This window comes from Netta rufina, assembly GCF_964035555.1.
Source record: "Netta rufina genome assembly, chromosome: 5".
Taxonomy (NCBI): domain Eukaryota; kingdom Metazoa; phylum Chordata; class Aves; order Anseriformes; family Anatidae; genus Netta; species Netta rufina.
The window spans coordinates 16,736,606-16,743,998 of NC_140128.1; positions in this window are offsets into that span (position 1 = coordinate 16,736,606).

The window sequence follows — 7,393 nt, forward strand, 5'->3', positions numbered from 1 at the left end:
AGGCTGCCAGCTGGGCAGAAGCTGTTCAGTGGCTGCTCAGCAGCGAAGAAAGTTGCAGGATGAGGGCACGGAAAAGCAGCGCGCTCGGGGAGTTTGTGAGGCAAGGGTTGCAGCGGGAGAAAGGCTTGCGTTGCACAATCCAAGTGCCCAGGTGCATAGTTAAATGTTCATTCTTGCATCTGTACTTCAAAGGAGGTGTAGGTGATAGTTAACATTACTCATAACTCACGTGTGCCCAATTGTAAACAGTATTTCTTCGGACGCCTCAAGTTGTAACCTAAAAAAAAAAAAAAAACACTTTCACCGCTGTTACAAACAAGAAAACACCCTGGGTTATATTTATAAATGAGGTAAATACAGCCCTCATCTCAGGCACTTGCAGTTCTGCTCCTACGGCCCTTGCGTGCTGAGCTTTCTAAACCACAGCACGCAGTTGTGTCCCTTGTACTGCAACAGTAATAGCACAGGGCTCTGCCTTCGTGCCTTACAGATGAGCTACAGAGGGTAAAAGTGGTTAGCAGGGGGGTATTTTTCCTATTTGTGAGGTAAATCCTTTCAGCAAGAGGAATAATCTGTCTTCAACAACTATATTAAATGACATTGCGCACTCAGAAGGTAGATGAAGATCTCTATCCAGCAATTGTTCTGTGGCCTTGCTCTTTGTGGTGCATAGTTCTGGATGGGGCTTCTAGACCTGAACACGTGGAAGAGACTATTTAGGCACTCTAGAATCCTAAAATGTGTATGTACCTTTACTCTTATTAGCCCTTCTCTGATGGCAATGACTGAGGGTAATCATAGTAGATAGAAGAGTTGCCTAAACAAACAGAAATTACACAACTGGGTTTGCAGGAGTACTGGTTTATAAAAGCATCCAAGTCAGCAAGATTTTAGTGTTTTGGTTGTTGTTTTCTTCTCCCCCACCATTCTTGGTAAGAATGCTGGTACAGCTCTTTTCAGAATACATATTGCAACAATGAAGCAGAGCTGCGTTGTTTACCCACAGCCTGTCAGAAAGAAATGAAATGAGGAAAACGCTTATTTGCAAGATTATTTCTGTATTTTGTCTCCTACAAGAGACATAAAAATAGTCTAGTTCATTATTTCAACCAGACAATTCTTTATCTAGTATCTGCAGTTGTATGTAAGTACAGAGGGAATATCACTAATGGTACTTCTTTTTCTTAGTGGTAAGCTCGGCAAACTACCTGTTTCCTTCTTCAGCCTCACTTGGGATTTTTTTGTTTGTTTGTTTGCTGTGGTGGGTTTTTTTTTGTTTGTTTCTGTCTCTGAATCTTGCTATCTTTTCTTCTTTGACACAATACCCAATATCATAAAGAAGAGCAAGAAAGGTTACCAATGTTTCTACTACTTTTATACTAAATATACATCAAACTACTGCATCTTCTGTGTAACTACTGATGAACTCTGTGTATCAGATTTTCACTGTATTCAGAAGATTTTTGGTAAAGCTAAACCAGGAGTAAATCTACAAAGTTTTAAGAAGTCTTGGTACAGTGCAGGTACATCCCCTATAATATCAGCTAAAGTTAAACAACAACAACAAAGTAGCCAAGCTTCATAACAACATCTTATAGAAAACTTTATTTTCAATGCGGTTGGTCCCATTCTGCAAGTAAGTTTGTAGGCCTCAGCATCAGACATTTCTGAGAACATTTAATGACCATTTCAGATATTCATTCAGACTTAAATGGTGCTTTGCCATACAGTTTTTACGTTTTTAAAATTACTTTTAATATAAAAAGTTTTTTTCATAAGGACTTGATATTATGTGTTAAAATCAGGCAGTTGATATATGAGTTTGCTTATCCAGCAAAATAAGGGAAATGTGAACATACATGAAATTCTTCTGTTTACTTTTCCTTTAAAGTTTAACATCGCCTGTCAACAAATCTGCGTAGATAAAGTTGTTTGATACAAACCTAGTTCAAAATAAGAGTAACTTAGAGAAAGTGCTTTTCTTTCATTCCCCATAACCCTTGTTTTTTAACTGTAATGCTAGAGTAATATATGTACGTCTATATACATACATGTGTGTGTATAAACAAGAAGAGTTAACTTTATTAAAACACCTTAGATTTATTAAAACTGAAAAACTGCATTTGACATGAAAAGCCACATCCAAGGCTAACTTAAGTGTGGAAAATGCACAACTTTTTTCTCTCATTTCATCTTATAAAAAAAAATAATCCTCTGCCTTTTCAGTAAAGCAGCGAATATTGGTTTAAATTCCACTGGTAGCTTACTGTGGGTATGTTAATTGGTTTCCCCAACCACTGCCACCATCTATTTTGATATTTGATTCCTGAGGCATTTTATTTGCCTGAGTAAGCCTCCTGTTATATATGCATTAAGTAAACAAACTTCAAACAATTTCAAATTAATCATCTCTATTTACCTGGGGAGACTGGTTCTCTGTAGCTGCGTGTCTTTCTGAGGCATAATCCAAACCACACTTCACCCTTAATTAAGATTTTGTGAGATTAAAAGTCATAATACTTAGCATTTGTGTTTTGTTTTCTGTATTTAAAGTGAGTTTAAACACAAACTACAAGGTCAGTTTCACACAGGTGCACACACGCAATCGTACTGTACACAAATTTCACTCCTATTTCAGTCCTTTACACCGAAGGGAATGATCTAGAGTTAGCTGAGTAAAAGGTCAGTAGCATCTGTTGATTTGCTAATTAAGTTACATAAGCACCTAAACCTTTCATACGACAAATATCAGCCATCTTGGATGACTGACTTGGTGCCTACCTCCTGCTTATGATTAAGGCAGACTCAAAAATGTTCCCATGTTCTCTACATCTGTTGAGTAGGTATACTTGGAGTACCTCTGCTACACAGCCAGAGCATTTACCTTCAACACAGAGCATGGAAACCACTCTGACTTTTACTTTAAAGGATTAGAAAAGAGCAGCACAAAGATTGTTCTTTTTAATACTAACTTTTAATGAAACAGATTAGTGTCTAGAATGCTTATCGCAGGATTGGGAGACTTAATTAAGTTCTTCCTGCTTCTACTAATGATATTCAAACTTATATCTTTCAGAGTATCCAAACCATCTATCTAGAGACAAGGCCTGGATATGCTCTTCACCTGTGCCATAAAGAACAAGGTCAGAAAAAAATAAATAAAGACTGTGTTTTAGGTTTACATAATAAAAATATAGTTGATATTCTGAATGTATTTTCAGTCATGAAGCAAATTAATGCAGTGCATATACTCCAGTTGTGAGGTAAACTATTTTAGACTCTTTAGAGTCTATTTAGACTATTTGATTTTATTATTTATACTCCAATTGCGAAGTGTTAAATTATTTTTGACACTTGAAATAATAATGGGCCCTGTTCTAGATAGACAGCCTAGGGATATTTACAGTACCTTGGGAACACCTACAAATAAGTTTTCCACCTATCCTTTTTTTGTCACAACTGAGGTAAGCATGAGGGCATGGAAAGAGCAGTAAAAGAAGAGCATATGCTGTAAACAAACAAACTGTTCACTTGCAGTACAGTGGATTGGGGAGTAGATATGGTGTATACCATTACTGAAGAAAATGACTACTATTATATTTTAGAAAACAGAGAAAATTTAGTAAAAATAACCGATGGATGTCCACCAATACAGCAGACAGAACGCATGAGATAATGTTGTCAGTCTTGATTACAAAGTCACAATACACACCCAAAACAATTTTACATGTCAAACTTGCAATTAGATAGACATGAAGTCCATGCTATTAAAGGCCAACCAATATCTGGGTGACAGGTGCTAAGATATTAGACATAGTATAAGGAGAGAAGTAGAGTTGGAATATGAGACAGTGAATAGTAAACTGTCAAATTGTGTATATGCTTTTGAAGTTATGTCTGAAAACATTTTACTACTTAAACTATCATGATGATAAGTTTATCTTTCAGTACCTTGCATTGTAAGCTGCCTTTTTTAGTTCATATTTTCAGCCATCCAATCTAATGGAAAACACTAAAGTGATCACTCACTGTGAAAGATGTAATGTCTTTAGTAGAGGTGTACTTCAAGGAATGACCAAGAGAACAATATCAGTGCAAAAAGTACGCATCTAGGAAGTAGAAGCTAACCTTTATGGGAAACACATGTATTGGGCTGCCAGTTGACAGAATGAGATGCTGAGGTGCATAGTGGAGAGAAAATGTGGACCTCTAGGAAAAGAAGAGAGACAGGAAAAGGAAAACAGGACCCCCCTTTTTTCATTTATTTGTAATTTTCAGCCATAAAGTCTTCATTTAAACCACTAGAGAAAGAGACTAACCTCAGAGATAGAAAAGTGTGTTAGATTAGTAATAGTTTATAAGTTCAAACTACAGGGTTTTCTTTTCTGAAATTTCTTAATTCGCATAAGCCGTATTCCTGATCATCATTATCAAGAAGCTGTGTTTCGTACTTAGTACTGAAACAGAAGTTGCAATATGTTTATAACTGAATAAATAACTGAATGAAATAAAATAAAATAACTGAAATAAAGACAATTATAGAATAAGAAATGCAGCCTTTTTCACATGGTGAGATACTCAAACACATATTTCACATTTTGGATATCTCAGTTTTATATTTTTACTCCTAAAGACCACATTAATGAAATTATTTCACATCATATGACTACAGTTTTATTTTGTTAATGTATTTTTTATTTTGATTTTCTTTCAAGTTAGAGCACCAATAAGTAAGCTTATGAATGTTTTCCTGAAGTTGTTCTCTGTAATGTTAGCAGCACTGTATGAAGCATTTACCTAATAGTAGTTATTAAAATATATATTTTGAAACTTGATTTTGCCCATTAATGCTTCATTATGAATAAGAAGAGACTTAAAGCTAGACAATGTAATGTTTTTTTTTTAATGTTGGTAAAATCAGAAGCCCTTAAGCTTTAAAATGGGTCACCCATCCAGTGTGACAGTCACATGTATTTTGAATTAGTCAAGTACTTAATTGGCTTGCTGGATGTTTGCATCTACAATACAGAGTCTTGATCTAAAAGATACCTTGATATAATTTTATTTTATGTTCTAATTCTGTAGAAATAAGATGATTTTTCATAAAATGAACAATATTATACCTGTTGGTAAGAGAGAATAAAAGAGCAGGCCAAAAATCCAAGCATGTCACCATTTTACATCAAGAATAAAATTAATGACGTCATGGAAGTTTTAAGAAACTCTAGTAGTTGGATATATTCACCAATAGGCCTTATAAAATTGAATTATTCTGGTTAAGATATTAAAATTGAAATATTGTTGTATGAGTATAGAAAAAAATAGTTATAAAATTCTATAAGCCTTAGTTGCCTACCTTTATTATACATCTGAGAGTATTGTCGTGCTAAAATACATTTACATGTATGCTATTGTTTAATTAAATTCATCATATTAGTTATTTAACTAGTGAGCTCTCCTGAGTTCATGATAATGTCATACCATTCAGCCAACTGTAGTTAGTAGTTACCAACAAATAAGTTCTAGATGAGATAATAACATACAATTTAAATTCACAAAACAGTATTGAGACCATGTAAGTGGCACCATCCAAATCTTGGCTTCAGGAGATAAAATTGAAATATTATCATTTCAATTATCATTATCCATAAAATTGAAATGTTATCATTAAATTCCACAGGACAATATTACCATTTGGCATGTGAAGATATACAACTACTATCATACAGTTAGTACACCATACCTTTTTTTCAAAGCTACGTATCATTTTCAAACCCCTGGATTAACATTGCATTGCAAAATCTTGGTGATATTTGGCTAAGATTTTGAAGACAGAAGGAAAAGAAAGGAGTGAGTCTGTTTAAGAGACTGGACTAACAATGAAGAACTTATGTTCAGATTTCTGTATATAATTCTGCAGGTTAGCTCAATGTTATTTGTACTAATTTGAGGACCGATGATGATCCAGTGATGTTTAATAGAACATCAAAAGCGGTCTGTACAATGACTGCAAAAAACAAAGTAACAAAACACACTTTTATGTATATATAAGTAAACAAATAACATGGAGGAAGTCAAAGTGGACATTGAATCTTTGGCCTCATTTGGTTGCTACATTGCATAAAATAGTCTGATGTGCTTTTTCCTGCCAAAATTGTGTTTCCTTGTGAAAGAAAGATTCAGAAAATGTGGGTTATTTTTTCTGTACCTATATTTGTCATTTTCTTGTTTTTCTTGTTGGTTTCAACCCTAAGACCTTCAGGATAGGTGCCAACTAATAAGGTGTACTTAAAGATCATGGTTCCATAAAAAGTTGATCAGTTGATACACCTAGACATCTAGTGGTAGTCAACTTGGAGCTCCTGGGCCTTGTGCTGCTCCTAAATTTTAGAAACTTACAATCTGCATTGCTATAATACAAAAAGACTGTATTTTAGAATCCTAAATGAACTTTTTTTCAAACCAATTGCATTTTCAGGAACTTAAAAGCAATTTAAAATGTTGGTTGCTGAGCTGCACTCAAAAATCAGACTATTTCAGTGTCAGTGAAAATTAGACACATGGTTTTGAAAATATTGGTTATATGTCCATAGCTAAATGCATCAGTATGTCTCTAGACTGGTATACAGAGATTATTTGTACAATTCATTACTGTGCCAACAACAACAAACCACCAACAGTAACACCACCAACAAAAAACAAATTGAAGCTGCTACTTGGATGTATGAACAGAGTTTTTATGCCATTATATGTTACATTCTATGATGCACAAGCAGAAGGAAGAACAGTTGGATGCTGGGTTGAAAAATATCAGTGTAATATTTCAGATTAAATATTAGAATTGCATGCTGCAAGTGGGAAGGTGTACTTGATAAATGCTTTGTTAAAGGCCTACGGAATGCATACTGAATGAAAGAGGCTGCCTATAAGCCTCGTACTCTCAACACTGCTTTATCATCTGAGCACTCATATTTCAAAAAAAAAAAAAAAAATCCACATTAGTGGCATTTTGAGTGCATGACTGACATTTAGGTTGTGAGGTGAACAACACCAGTAATGATGGCTGTAGGTGTAGTTCATACCTCAACTTTCAGTTAATTTGGGTACTAAAACAATTTTAAGATGTGCTATCTGGTCACATATAATTCTTGATAGTGATGATTTCTGAATTTTCCTCTGAATATAGTATCATGGCTATCACTGGAACAGACAACGATATGATCACGTGAAGCTTATGGGGGAAAAAAGTAACCAAACCAGACAGTGGAATGGCAACAAGAAAGTCAGATTTGCTGTGACCATGTGGACACTGGAAAACAAGGAAGGATGAAGAGGAAGGTATGTAGCATTCATAAAATGTGAAGTGAGAAAATGTGGCTGTCTTTGAAACCAA